Source organism: Struthio camelus, chromosome 12 (assembly GCF_040807025.1).
Source record: "Struthio camelus isolate bStrCam1 chromosome 12, bStrCam1.hap1, whole genome shotgun sequence".
NCBI classification, from domain to species: domain Eukaryota; kingdom Metazoa; phylum Chordata; class Aves; order Struthioniformes; family Struthionidae; genus Struthio; species Struthio camelus.
The window spans coordinates 14,869,418-14,884,448 of NC_090953.1; the positions used below are offsets into that span (position 1 = coordinate 14,869,418).

General features: G+C 53.2%; 1 long non-coding RNA gene across 1 annotated transcript in view; it reads right to left on the reverse strand.

The window, feature by feature from the left end:
• The window catches only part of LOC104148283 (uncharacterized), a 39,633-nt gene extending 24,704 nt beyond the window's left edge, over nt 1–14,929 (reverse strand). The window contains exons 1-4 of the long non-coding RNA XR_011143699.1: nt 10,757–14,929; nt 7,280–7,795; nt 7,145–7,198; nt 2,098–6,191 (exon numbers count right to left, since the gene is read on the reverse strand). This is a non-coding gene — a long non-coding RNA (uncharacterized lncRNA). The remainder of the gene's footprint in view (nt 1–2,097; nt 6,192–7,144; nt 7,199–7,279; nt 7,796–10,756) is intronic.
• Nucleotides 14,930–15,031: the final 102 nt, after the last annotated feature.

The window sequence follows — 15,031 nt, forward strand, 5'->3', positions numbered from 1 at the left end:
CAGAGCCTGCCGCAGCAAGCGCGCCGGGCCGGCCGCGATGGGGGGGCCGCGGGACCCCCGCGCCGCGCTCGGAGGTGCGACGCCGGCACCGCCACGGGCGGGCGCCCCGCGCCGCATCCGCGCCGCCGCCGGCCCCCCGCCCTGCCCGCCAGCGCACCTTCCCCTGGGACAGCCGTGGTGCCGGGGGCGAGGGGGCGGCGGGCCCCGCCGGAGCGCGTCGGCGTCCCGAGGCCGGCTGCGGGCCGGGCCCGGAGCGGGCACACGCCGACTTCAGCTGCGCCCCCGCCTCGCCGAGCAGGCGCGGGGTTTGCAAAGGGTTTCTGCCTTCCCCTTGCACCTGCGTCGCCACCTCGAGGCTGCGGGCGCGGGGAGCCAGGCTGACCCTCGCCAAGGCCACCCCTAACGCGGCCCGGCTGCCCCCGAGCCTGCCAGGGAGGCCGCCGGCGCGGCGCGCGCTGCCACGGCACGACAGGCCAGCGGGGCACGCGCCTGACCCCGGCACGGCAATACCGAGGAGGAAAGTACCCGCGGAGCCCGGGGCGGCACGCACGTGCGTGACCCGGCGCGCGCCTACGCGGCCGAGGGGGCCTGCGTCCCGCTGGCGTCCCCCCCGCCGCCGCCGCCGCCGCCACGCGCGCAGCTCGCCGCAGGCGTCCCAAGCGCAGACGCACAACCGTGCTTCGTTTATGTAACCTCTGCGCGCTTTTCCGATAAAGAGTAATAAACTTCAAAAGCGCAATCCGGCGCGCTTTGCAAAGCAAAGCAGCTCTGCGGTCCGGGCGACGACGCAGACCTTCCCCGGGGCCCTCCCGAGCCCCCGGCGGCGGCGGGGGCCGCGGCTGCCCCGGCAGGGCTTCCCCCAGGCCCAGCGGCTGCGAGGGGCAGCCGAGGAGGAGCCGCACGCGCAGACGGGCTCCCCGCGGGGAGGAGCGCTCGTCCGGGAGGGATGCTCCAAGCCCCGTTTTGGCAGCGCGCTTCAGCCCCGTATCGCGGCGGCGCAGCTGAGGACGTGAGTCTTTTGGAAAGGACGCTCGCGACTTGCTGCGTTTTTCGGCCCTGTGCCGCTGCTGCCCGGCCCCGAGCAGACGCGGGCACGCTCCAGCGCACGCGCTGCTGATCTCCGCCTGCGCGTGCCCGAATAATCCCGACGTGCGCGCGCGTCAGGTTTTGCTGTGCGCGTGCAAACCATGGGCAGCAACGTCCTCATTCACATTTGGTAGTCAACTGTACGCACCTCTCCGGCTCGCCAAATAAACAAGCCTTGCCCCATTGCTTTGTCTTGGTTTCTCTTCAGCAAGACGTCACCCGCGGCAGGGAAGCCCTTAGCAGCCCAAGTCTGGTGGAGCGGCGCCTCAGACACCTTCGGCCTGGCCCTTTCCAACCCCACGTCAGCGCGACGACGGGTTTCTTGGTGCTCGACAGATAGCCACCAGCTCATAGACATAAACATGCCCAAGATGCACTAGCCAAATTCCCCCAAAACTATATGGGGGATTTTATTCAAGGGTGATTCTGGTTTAATCTTGCAGCTGGGCTTATTAAACCTCTGGACTAGAGCGCGTAGCAAATAACTCCACCTGCTTAGCTGACTACATCAGCATACCGTCATAAAAAAAAGCTACCCGGACGTTTATAATCGAACCCACACGCCTACCGCTGAAGGAGGGCGCGGGGCCCGCTCGGTGCAGCCGCCGGGGAGGGACGAGGCCCCTCGCGGCTCTCGCCCCGGCAGACGGGCCTGGCTCGGCTCGGGGTACGCAGCGGGGCGCCCCGGCAGCGGAGAGCTGCGAGACTGGGCTCACCCTGAAGACGAGCGGGGAGAGAAAGGGCCTGACTTTGCTTGTACGGACGCCCCCAGCGCTTCCACGCGCTGTACCCGAAAGCGGGGAGCGAGCCCCCGGGTACGCGGGGCAGTGCCCTGCCTGGCTGTTCGTGGCCGTGCTGGGGCCGCGCAGGGCGTCTTCCCCCTCAGCGCCCTGCGAGCGCACGCGCGGCCACGGCTGAGCTCTGCCTGAGAAGCACGCGGCGCAGACACGGTCAGACCGACAGCTCGTGAGGGCCGCAGTGACTTAACACGACTGCGTTGGCCGCCTTTACCCTCGTTTGGTCCGTTCCTCTTCTTCGCTGCACAAAGCTGAAGTGCAGCCGCCTGCTTCCCCCCGCTTCCTTCGCGGGCAGCGGCTGGTGGGGGGACGTCTGCCGGAGAAACCTCGTCCTGGGGCCCCGCTGCTGCTTCCCAGCAAACGCCCGCTGCACGCAGGGGTCCCGCGCAGCTCTGGAGCAAAAGCCCCCAGAGGCGAGGCACCATCTACCTGCAAACAACCGCCCGAACAGCTGCCGGCAGCCGCTGGTCTCCGCTCCCCTTTGCTTCCCAGCGGATGCAAAGCCGCCGGAGCGGCTCTGCTGCCCAGTCCAAGCGCAGCAAGCCCAGAGCAGGACTCACGTCGGCAAGGGGACTTTTTTTTTACATTGCTTTTGTTCCTTTCCTCTGCTTTTTAAAATTCCAGTGAGAAAAATAAATATTGGAAGATTATCCTTTGTATCTCATGATCAGATCACAAGTTAGCATGTGACTTGGGATGGAAAAACAAGTCTTCCCAGCAGATGTCAAATGCAGCTAGCAAGCTCTCGCTGACTGCTGTACCTTGATATTTGCTGCCAAAGTCAATTCCTTGTGCATCTTTGAGGTAAAGAAACCTCATGATTCATCAGGATTTTATTCTAATTAAAGCAAACTGCTCACAGATGACTTTCATTTTTGGCTTTGCCTGTTTAGCAACTCTGTATGTAGTATGTGTGTGACAACAAATAGCAGCCCTCAGCCGCTGTTTTGTAAACAGGCTTGAGCTCATGAATGGTCAGGGCAGGTTTTGGAGTCACCATGGAAGTCATGTGCTTGGTGGATTGCACAAAAAGCTCCCAGACTATTGTGAGCAAAACCGGAGCCCAGGGAGCCGCTCCGCTGCCAGCCAGCGTCCTGCAAAGCGGCTGGTCATACCTACGAGGTGCAGCCAAAATAGTCCCAGGTCAAGACTTGCATCGGAAAAAAAAGGGCCACGTTGAAACAGGGAGCAGGGAGGCTGGTATTCAGCAACCTTGCTCTCTTCCCTTTTAAAGGGAACCGGTTTGTCCTATGCAACGCGTGGTGCTTCCCCCGCCACGCGGCCTTGACCCTGGCCCGGGGCCCCCCGCTCTTGCCCTCTGGAGAGGGCCAGGGCTCCTCTCTCGGCCACTTCCCGTGCTAAAAACTGAGTATTAAAAAACGCACAGATAGAGCTAAGGGCACATATTCAGCAAAGGGGCGTTAGACTTTCGGGGAGGCTTGCCTGGCGGTGGGAAGGCGCGCCGGCTTGCCCGGAGCGCTGAAAGCCCCCCGGCTCCGGCGCGGGGCAAAGCGCCCTCCCTTCCAGCAGCTTGTTTTTGAATTTCCTCCATCCAGGTCACGCAGAGTTCAGGACTGGAAGTCCGGCAACTGCTCCCTCGCTCCAGCCGTTGGTGAAGAGCCCGAAGAGGAGGGCCGGCGGCCGGCCCGCTCCGCCGCCTCGGCTCTCCACGCCGCCCTGCCCTGCTCCGCGCTTCACCTCCAGCATACGCTGCTGATTTACGGGCAGGAAAGCGTTTCCAGGCACAGCTTGAGCCGTGCACGGCCCGGCGGCGCGGTGCAGCGCCCGAGGGGCCGCGCGGCCCCAGCCGGGCGTCCGAGAGATGCCACGGGAGCGGGGCGGGAGGAGAGGGGCCAGCCGGGGTGCGGAGGCTGCGGGCACCGCTGCGCCCCGGCAGGCACCCTGCCCTGCCCTCCCTCTCCGGGCCGGCCCGCTGCCTGCAGCCGTCCCCGAGGGCTGGGTGGCCGCGCGCTGGCCGCCGCGGGGTTTTGAGGGGCAGCGCAGCGTCCCTGCGGCGCTGGCGTCACCTGAGGGCCGGCAGCGCACGGGCCGGCGCGGGCTGCACGCCGCGGAAAAAGGAAAAGTGACCTTAGCCAGCTCCTGCCTCTCAGGAAATAGAAACTGGAGCCGAGCTTTAGCAGCTGGGGTTGGACCAGGCTTATCTCACCCGCGGCCTGCAGTAGGCTGGTTGGTCTCGCTCTGCTCCCGAGGGAGCTCCCCGCTAGGAAGCCCTGCAGACAGGGGCTCAGCAACGGGTGAGAACAACAGAGAAGGGGAAAAAGCCGTTAAACGCGCCTGCAAGCGACGGAAAGAGGGGTCTCTGGCTCGGCACAGGCAGACACGCGGGGGTGAACGCGGCGGCCGTCCCGCCTCGGCGTCCGCCCCCAGCCGCTGCGGCGGAGGTGGGAGACCGGCCCGCGCGCCCGGGGCCGACCGCAGAGCCCAACCGCGCTGCTGGGGACAGAGAGCAGCAAACATCCACGCGGCCGCCTTATTTGTGCCGAAACACCCTGGTAAAGCTGTTTCCCTACATGCCGTGCATATAGCAACGTGCGGAGATTTTTTTTCTGCCTTTGTCCAGGCACCATGGACAATTGTGTAGATATTTTTAAACTGGCTTTTTCTTTTTTTCCCCTGGCAGAACAGTTTGAATGGCTTTCCCGCAAGAACACGGAAGCGCGCTGAGCTCGGGCGTCTTGTCTCATTGTGATGGGAAAGGTTATCAAGTACAAAACAAAAGTGAAATCATCCGCTGACATTCCTGGGATTAAAATAGCCTCACGCTCTCCAACGCTGACGTTCCTGGAAGGGGGAGAGGAAGCGTCTGAACACACGCGGCCCTGCTCCAGAATTAACGCACTGACCTTGCAGCAACCTCAACACCACACAGGTCTGCAGCAAGCACGAGTGAAAGGAGCCATCCTAGCCAGAAACGATCAGAGAGCGCATAGCCGCTAAGGTCCCAAATTGTCATAACTCCAAAGGAGCAACGTTCGCTCACACAAGCGTCATCCCAATAACACAAAAGCTTGGATGTTTCTTGCTAACCTGTAGGGGTAGAAATGAGCTGTAGGGCTTCGGTAGGGCCAGCAACGTAAGCTCAGTACCTGCCAGTAGGATCCGAAACAGCAGTCGCTCTGCGGCAGGCACAAAACCGTTCTGTGCTCCGGGCCTGAGACAGCCTAGGAGACCCTCTGCTGCCCCTTTCCAGGTGGCACCAGCAGGAGCTTCCCAACGGGGCTGCCAGCAGCGAGCGAGCTGTGGGCGGGCCGCCAGCTGCTGGATGATTTCTGGGGACGATAAGGGAGTGGGAGAGCTGTCTCAGGTGGAAACTCCTAACTGGAGCATTTGCGAGCTGCCACCCAGAAGGTGACGGGCTGCCCACTCTCGGCGCTCCCCGGGGCTGGGAGGCCTCCACTGCCTCGCCCTGCGCCAGGAGCCCGCGCTGGCCGCTGCCTGCCGTCCCTGGAGCCGCACGGGAAAAAGGCAAGGCTTTCCCATCAACTTGCTAAAAGCATCTTTGGCATTCCACACATCTGAGTTTTTCTCTCATGAACAAATAGATTACACCCAAAAAGGGGCATCAAAACAAAACAAAGTAAGGCACCACTCATCAGAGCCGTCCTGGCAGAACCGATTAGGAATTCCTCGGATGAAATCTCTTTGTCATAAAACACTGGTTTGTTGAAAGCACAACAACTCGTCGGAGCATAGGCTCCGACGTCCCGAGCCAGCGCGAAGGGGCCGCGCAGCTCGGACGGGCTCTGCAGCCCTGGCAGCAGCAGCCGCCCGCGCGTACGGACGAGGGAGGTTTCCTCCAGCCCTACTCACATGACCCAAGAGTCAGTGGCCCAGCATCTCCCTGAGCCAGCACTACCTCCCAATGTTAAGATTTAAGAGCTGCCACCAGGCTCAGTCCCTGCGAATTTGCCCAATGCCTTTTTGCACCCGTTTACGCTTCGGGCTGCGCACCAGCCGGTGCCGGTCTTAGTCAGGCACTATGCGAGAAACAAAACTGAAATGCACATTTCCTTTGGAGACTGTTTGTGCAGTTGTTTCCTGGGTATCTCCTAGGCCTTGTGCTACAAGAAATAGCGAATGCTGGGAGGTCCTTGTTTCGATTCCTCTTTTCGGGGCAAGATTTTGCAGGTCTGGAGCGAAGCCCTGGGCTGGCCGCCCTTGGGTGGGGCCCTCCAGGGAGCCCATTTCTAAGAGAAGCAAAGAAGAGAGCAGCCGAAGGGAGGGATCCCAGGGAGAGTCCAACAGGCCAGACCAGTTGCTACTTGCAATCCTGCTCACCATCTGCAACTAAACAAAAAACTGAATAAAAGCCTGCAGGGCCGGGTGTTTTGCAGACGGAGGGGGTGAGGGTGCCAAGAGGTGCCACAGCCCACGGAGGTCATCTGCAGATGGGAGAGGCTGGCAGCGGGCAAGCACAGAGCTTCGACATTGGCAGGGACATGGGGAAAGCGGTGTTTGGGGCACTCTTCAGCGCTGGGCAGCCTTCACTAACCCCCTCAGGATTTCCCTGAAGCAAAGAGGGACCTGATGTACTGGGCATGTGGGCTAAAGAGGTAAACCTCCTTCAAACCACAGAGACTTCACTTCTTAGATAACTTTTTGTGACCGCATTGCCAGGGGAGGGGGAGAGTGAGCAACAGAAACTCTGAAGCTAATGAAAAGCTTCACACTAAAGCACATGAGAAAAAAAAAGAAGGATAAATTGTACTTCCCTCTGAACATATAGTAAAACATTTACCCAAATTGTCCAAGGCCTTTTCAAAATAAGCAGAGCGGTCCACTGCCTGCCAACATTCAGATTATTTTCAAGGAAGATTTAAGACTCTTCTTCATTTGAATTTCAGTAATGAACTAACAATGTGAGTGCCTCCAGCTGCCAGCAGCTGTCTTTGACTTAACTGCACCCATGAGCCTTTCCTCTGATAGATGCACAGCAGCCCTCCCCCTGCCTTTCACTACATCCCCGCCAGTTAGCCTAACCTAAGCAGAGCTGCAGAAACGTCCTATGGGCCAACGCGTTGTTTAATGCAAAAACAAGCAGGTCAGGAAATTAAAGCTAGCACTGTCGTTACAAATTCTGCTGTGGAAGGCATAGCCGTCAGCGGCAGGCTCCAATTAGACTTTCCTGGCTTTGTTGACTGCTATGGCTTTATCGCTGTTAAAACACAGTTTGTTTCTATGACTTTTTCCCCCTTCTTAAATGTCAACTTGAAAAGAAAAATTCGGGAAAGGTCACTTACCAGAGAGACTGGAACAACTCCATGCACTTGGATAAACACATCTAGGGTCAGCTGCTATGAGAGGAGATTTTAAACTAGTTATTTACCTGGTTGAACAAGTGTTGTGTTTCTGGAGGAGAGTGAGGCTTTATGTACCTTGCACAAGGCAATCAATCATCTTACTACCCATCCATCCGCTACAGAGATCATTAACTCTTCGGGATACCGAAGGTGAGAGGTGCTTCACTTAATATGCCTAACCATATTCTAAAGGGGCTCAAACACCCACTGAAGACATAATCTTACAGCTGAGAGGGTCCAGGGCACTGCTGGTCTAGGTTGACTAACAGCTGCTGCTGCAGAAAGCCTTCAGGATTCCTTCCAGGGCACCCAGCTCAGGGCTGCCCCGAGCCCCTGCGTCGCGCTAGGCTGGACACAGTCAGTTCTTCAAGCCAGTCGAGTCATTAATATTCAGCTGGAAGGAACGTGCCAAAGATCCTGTTACTGAGAAGCTGCATTATACATACATGGATGCACGCAGAACAGATCCAAAACGTCAGGCAAGCTGGGTCCTATCCTTACTGGCAGTGTGGGCAGAGGCTTGCCATACTCCTCATCTTCCCCCAGATGCAAGAAAAGGATGACCGAGAGGTATTGTTGATAAAAAGGCATCTGTTTAAAAGATCAGAGGAACAGAACAGGGTTTTCACTACTCCCAGCTAAGAAGAGGAATCGAAAGCAGAGCGCTGTGTACTCCCGCATACATAGTGAAGTGAGAAATGCTTTTATGTTAATGCCTTTCCAAGGAAGGGATCTGTTATTTTTTTCCTGCCCACCTGCCCATGCTTCAACACCTAGAAAACATTGTGCAAATTCTGGCAGCAAAGAGCATCCAGAATAGAAACCCTTCACCTGCTACCACTTATCTCACAACCATTACCTAGCCATCTTCAGCATGTGTTTTGAGTGTGCACAGCAATTAGAGCAATCCTGACCCTCAAAGCTGGTGGCAGTTTGCCAGTTTATTTTCAGGTAGTCATCAAATCTGGTAATTGTCACTTGTGACAGCTGTAGCATGGGGGAAGAGTTTGTCTGCTGACCTAAGGAGTGGAGAAGGTTTGGCAGCTCAAAGCATGCCAGCAATCCTTTTCACCAAGCATAGATGACTTAGGTGGGGGAGGAACTGAGGAGAAGTTTCCTGCAAGGTCACCCAATATGCTTGCTGGAGCAGCAAAGTAAGCATTTGGAACAGCTGTAACAGTTCACTTTTGCCTAAGAGCTATTCATATTCCAGGCATATTCATATGCCACCGGGGCATAGTCAGATTCCTGATAAATACAAATCTTTTACAAAAATTATTAGCTACCAAACATACAGGTAGCAAGTGACTTCTTTTGCGAAGAACTCAGTAGGTGTGCTAGTAAGGAGCAACATGTAAAGACACGTCTGTGTGACGTCCTTTAACTACTACCTGCTGATGCTGTGCAAGCCCTGCCGCTGTGCTTGACCGCTGTGGATATTTTTGTCTCTCACCCAGTACATTTCCACCCGGCTGTTGAACGTGCTGTTTGCAGCCAACTCAATGATTTAACTAAAATAATAAACCTTTTTCCAACTGTCTTCCCTATCCCAGCCTTCATCTTTCCTTTCTTAACATAAGATACTTGAATTTCGTTAATTAGAACCCATCGATTTTTGTGCTTACTTAAAACCGGTCACTTCGTTTATGACTTTCACAATGATCCGAATGCTCCGTAACTCAGTAGCACCTAAACTAACAGTAGAAACTGGAATAGAGCTCCCTGCCGCTCCGTCAGCCGGACAGATCTGCTGGCAAGATGGTCCTCTGAATCATCGCTGCTTGTTGAATCTGTTTTGTTGATCAAAGTCCCTAAACATATGCCATCTCCATTACCTCAGTATCCTTTGTCAGTCTGGTGCACATCCTGTACCGAACGCTTCCGCAAGGACCTGGATCAGACCTTTACCCCATGTAAGCTGGGAAAGCTGAAACTACTCCAGAGGCGCATTGCTAATCCTGCACTGGACAGGGAATTTTTTTGCATGTGCCTATCTTGCGTTCATCTCCTGTGACCACATTAGTTAACATTTATTCATGGGAGCACCAGGTTTTAGCAGGCTGTGCACAAAATGCCTCTTCAAATTAATCAACGTTAGGAAAATTAAGCCTGGTCTGAAGAGAAACACGCACCCATGTAAGACAAGGTGCAAACTAAACCAGACTGAGGTATTTTGGTATAAGCACTGTTTCCACAGTAAAGAGGTCAGTATCTGTTATTAAGTTTAGCTGTGTTGACAGTTGCTGTGCTTACTCCTAAATAAAAGCATACAGCCTTATTCAGAATAACTAACTTGTCTTAGGAAGCCTGAAAGCTTATTCTAACCCCATAAAGAAACCAATGCTGGTCTGTGATCCCTTGTGGGCCCTATCCAAAATAACCAATGCTGCTTGAACCTCATGTCTCACATCTTATTATGCGCAATGAACTGCTTTATAGCCTCAAAAAGCCACGAAAAAGGTACTGCAGCGGTGCAAGGTCAAAGACATAAGGTCTCTGCACAGTGCCAAAACACCACCATGAGGCTTTCAAAAGTTAAACTAGAAAGAATTGTCAGCAGCAGATAAAAGGGGAGCTGTTGGTCCTGCCAGTAAAAACACAAAGAGAGAAACTGGAGCACCAGCACTTCCGATCGGATGTGACCACTGTCTGAAAACCACAGTAAAAATGAGACTATGTTGCAAAGTTTAGCAACAGATCCAAGCGTTCCTAAAGAAAGGGGAAGTTCAGACTTAAAGGTTTACTTGGTCCAAGAGGATGAGACATGAAGAGCTGTCTTCAGTTCTACCCTGCCCCAAATTCAACGGGTGTGCGTTTCTGAGGATTGTCTCTTGGCCAGTCCCCATCCATAATACACAATCATTGCATTTGTTCCCTGCTTATTTTACTAAGCAATGCACTATGATTCAGCTCATGCAAATCTAAGGAAGAAACCCAAGTTTCAGTTGCATGCGTAACACAGCTCTGTTTAATGCTGACGTGCCATCATGGCAATTTTCCCAGAGCAGATTTCTTTAAGAAAAGCAGACACAGATCATTCCTTACAGATATGGAAATGAGGGGTCTCTCCCACCTCCGTGCAGGGTGCTGCTCGTGCACAGCCCCCGGCCTGGGGAGCTGGCTTCAGCCAGCTTGTTCCCCAACACAGCAAAACATTCCCATCAGGCCCCACATCTCCCTTGAAAGAGCTAATTTTGTGCAGAACCCGGTCACTGAAAAAAAAAAGAAAGAAAGAAAAACCTCCACAGGCTGGAAGCAATATTTTGTCTGTAAATAATCTAGCGAGCAAGGCCACATTCCCAAGCAAAAATATAACACTGAAAGGGTGGTGAGAGCAGACGAGGAGGCCAGCAATCGCAGGCAAGCGTGCGCGTCCTGCCGCTCCCGGTCAGGCCCAGCAAGGAGACCCAGGAGAGCCTGGGCACAGGGGTGGCGACTTTAGGCTGGGGGGAAGAAGAGAGAAAGCCGCAAGATTTTGGTTTGGAGGGGGAAAAGGGGGGAGGGGGAGCAAAAAAGACTTTCTGAAAGTAAGATGTGAGGAGATCATGTCACCTTTCTTTCGCCAGCCGTGGCGGAGGGAGAGCTGCGGGTGCAGGCGGAGCGGCGGCACGCTGCAGTTCCTGCACGTCACACAACATCTCTCTGCGCACCAGGTCCTCATCTGCGAAACGGAGCCAACCACCACCTCTGTTCTCCCAGGCATCGTCGCAGGCGCCAGGCCCTGCTCCAGGCAGGACGCTGCCGCGCCGGAGCCTGCAGCGATGGGTCAGGCGGCGCGGGCGGCCAGGCTAGCTGGAGAGCGAGACGCTCAGCCAGGGCCCGCCTGCGCGTCGCTGCAGAGCTGCAGCCCGGCGAGGAAGCCTGCAAGGGGAACGAGCAAAGATTAAGCGCTCCAGGCGAAAGCCGAGGCCCTGTTGCCCAGGCGCAGACCCTGGCTCCCCCTCCGGACAGCTGGTTCAGATAGTCCGGGGAGGGGATTTCTCTGTGAATAAAGGGGGCAGTTATCAGCCTCCAAGCCAGCTGCGCACCGCAACCTTTCCCCCCTGCGCCGCCGTACCGGGGCTGCTGGGCCCGTGCCAGGATCGCTGCGGGCACAGCAGGAGCGCGGGATGCGCCGAGCCCGGCGGCGGCTCCAGCTGGCGCGGCCCCGGCAGCCCGAGGCACACGCTTTGTTAGTGCCAAAACCATTGAAGCCTGTGCTTTTCTTGAGAGTCGCTCGAGTGGGCTCTCAGCTGCAATTCCACTGCAGCGACCGGCACCGCCAACAGCCGCCGAGCTGGGCTGCTTCGCACACTGTCAAAGGGCAGTTCCTCTTATAGAAAGGAAATGCAAATCGTACCCATATCTCTAGTGCCAGCTCTGGGAGTTCAAAGCCCTCCGCCGATGCATATGGCAACAACGGGAGAGGGAAAGCTATGGGAAACCACATACAGCACTGGATCAAGTTTAGAGCAGATGGCAGAACAAACAGCACTGGGATTTTTGTTTCACATAATCTTTGGCCCTAGTTGCCCCACATTTAACCTTTTCCTCCCATGAAACAGACCAGAAACTTTGAAAGGTTTTCAGAAAGACAGGTGGTGTTTTGCTTTCAGCATCTCGAGGGACAACACATGAGACCCCTGAGGAATTTTTTTTTTCTTTTTTTAAGATTCAGGCTGCTTTTAGGTCATTGCCATTTTAGAACGTATTTTACGAAAATTTGATTTTTTTTTCTTTTAAAGGTGCCTGGGGAATGGGAATATCGCTAGGGCAGACAGTTGCCTACACAAACAGCAATAATAAGAATATTTCAAGGATGCTGTGTTCTTTCATGCTTCCAAACTGTGGCTGTGAGCATTTAGCTCTTACTCGTACCGCGCCGCAATCACGCGCAGGAGAACTGTTCGTGCTGGGAATGCCAGCAGGGTTACTGGATGTGTATGTTCTTCGGGGCATGTAAGGGTTAGAAAAATCATACCCTACATATATTTTACAGACTGTTCAAATGCCGGAAAGATCAGGGGTTTCTGTGGGGTTTTGGGACGGAAACCACTTATTGACTCGCTGACTCTGCAGGGCCAAGTTTCACCCACAGAAGGCAGTGACTGTGTGACAGCACCATGCTCCTGTATCAAAAGACACTATAGTAGGACTAGTGGTGCCACCTACTATAGATTTACATGACAAGACACAATTCTGCATAGTCCAGGGAAGAATTCGGCTGTCCTCAGAAAAGCTGAACGCTTGCTGGATCACATCTCCCGTTTTACTTGAAAATGCCACCATCCAATTTTGGTATGAAATGCTCAAGCAACCACATCACTTTCCAGCTCCAGGTATATATAACTGGGTTCAACATTTAAAACACTTGCCTGTACCAAAGTGTCCGCTGTGCAACTTTCACACGCTAGACATCAGAAAGCAAGCATTTTCCCTGCATGCCAAGCACCATGAGCTCTTGGCTGCCACTGGTCTCTTCACTGCCATTTTATAAGGTTATTATACACCAGACTGATGGATTTCATTCTTGTCCACTCCTTATAATCATTAGAAAGTCATTTAACCACCACCCAGATAGTATGGCCTCAATACGGCCACTCCTTCACGGCCTCATTCTTGGCACCCGAGAGACAGTATACAAGTACTGCTCAGGGCACGGCCCAGCGCTCGGTCAGCGAGATGCTGGCTGTGTCCCCAGCACTGCCACGCTCCAAGCGACCCCGAGCATGTCACTTAGTGAACCTGAAGCATGGATTAGGTATCTGAAACACAGCAACGACAACACTTGTAAGCTTCACAGTTTAAGGCGGCAATTTTAAACTGAGGGAATGTGGGACATAACAGAGTGAGGGGAGACACAGCCGCCGTAGCCAGGCTGCCAAGGGCCTTTGGAAGTAGCATGCTTTGTCTTAGGACAGCTGGGGAATCCCAGGCTGGTGAGGGCACAAAGCAGTCGCATCCAGCCAGAGGAGGTGGCAGCGGTACAGCCTCTAAGGCAGCGGACCAGGCACTGAATGAGCTTGCCTGGCAGCTCCTGGCTAACTTCTGAACAAACAACAGCTAACCATGCCTCCCCCGCGCTGGGGAGGCATGGCCCTGCCTGCATTCTAGGAATTTCAAAGGTGTTCATCATAAAGCTGCACAATTAATGTTTAGAAATTTAATTAAAACAGTGGTATTTTTCTCAGGACACTAATAGCTACAAGCAAGAAGCCAACCAGCTTGCTAGTTTAGCAAATGAAGACAGTGCTTTCAGCCTAGCACTTTGACGAAGCCAAACCCTTGTGCTTCTACTATTATGCATTGCAAATTAAAAGCACCAGCAAGAGCTCACGACTTGGGTATCAGGCTGCAGAGCAAGCTACAGTGTAGCAGATCTCTAGATACCATGGCTGGTCCTCTGAGAGCTGCAGCCCAGCACCATCAACTCCCATGAAGCTAAAGTGAGCCAGGCCATCATCCCCCCACAGACCCTGCTGGCTATAAGCTATATTTAAAAAAAAAAAAAGGAGAAAAAAGGAGACAGTATCAAAAAAAGCTGTAAACAGGGTGTGGAGTTCCTGCTGTTACTCATTCTATGCTGATCTGCTCAGAAACAAACAAATGAGCATGTTCAGTTAAACACAGGAACTCCCTAAAGTGAATGGTTGTCATAGGTCAGAATCATTAAAAGGATTAAATTCAGAGAGCAAAAACTTTCTACTATGTATAGAGGGGCTCTTTTAAGACATGCTTTTCTCATGTCCTGCATTGTGGTCTTTCTTACTACATTAAATCATGGGTTTTAATCTGCCTGATAGCTGGCACGACCCCTTACTGAAAAAAAAACCCAGCCATTTTAATAGGTTTAATTACACAAATGTGTAATGTACATCAGCTTTGACAGAAAATGGGTGAACATCCAAAAACCACAAGATTGCCAGTTTGCTAGTATCAGTTACATGATACAACGCTAGAAACATAGCATAGGTTGTGTGGAAACAACTGACCTATTTGAAAAGGAGATCTATTTAACAAGGAAAGTCAAACCCGTCCCCCTCAGCTCATTTCAATAAAACATAATAGACCAGGCCCAGGGAAAGAAAAATTTCAGTGAAACATCTTGTTAGATCAGCTAGAGCTGATTTTTAGACTTCAGGTAAATCAGGATTTTTTTTTTTTAAATTCTGTTCTCATTTTAGAACTTCAGTTCAGGGCAGAATAATTGTTAAAAATGTGAACGTTAAGGTTTTATGTTCTCTCAATAACAGCAGCATTTCTGAAAGAATTATGCCTTGACTCTTTTTAAACCTGAAAGCAAACAATTTCCCTACAGTGCTTCCTCTCCCCACACTGCATCTTTTAGACGTAAAGGAGAATCACAAAGAAACCAGCTAGAGAAACAGAAGTGAAACCCAGAAGTTTGTTTTCATTATCCAAATTGAATGAACACAAGAAGTGAAGAGAAATTATGTGAATAAATGCCACATTTTTTTTCCTCCTTCCATTGATTCTCTTTCTTGCTGCCCTATTAAAAAAATCATTTCTAACAGGGCTCTCCTGTCCCACCTAGGCTTGGATACTACCATTACGGATAAGAACAAAGCTGTATTCCCTCACTATGGGAATGGGAAAAAGAGGACATAACACCAGTACCAATTCCTTCAGCACCTCGTGACAAACCAATTTTTTACATACCACAGCAAAGTAGCTTGCAAACTGACATGTAACACCAATTTCAGGACTTGCATTTTTGAACTCTAACAGAGTCTCAATTTTTCCAAGTCAAAAGAAGAAAAAATACTGGCTATTCTTAAGGAGCTGATGAATAGATAAGTAAGCAGGTACAGCACCAGCAGTTAACAC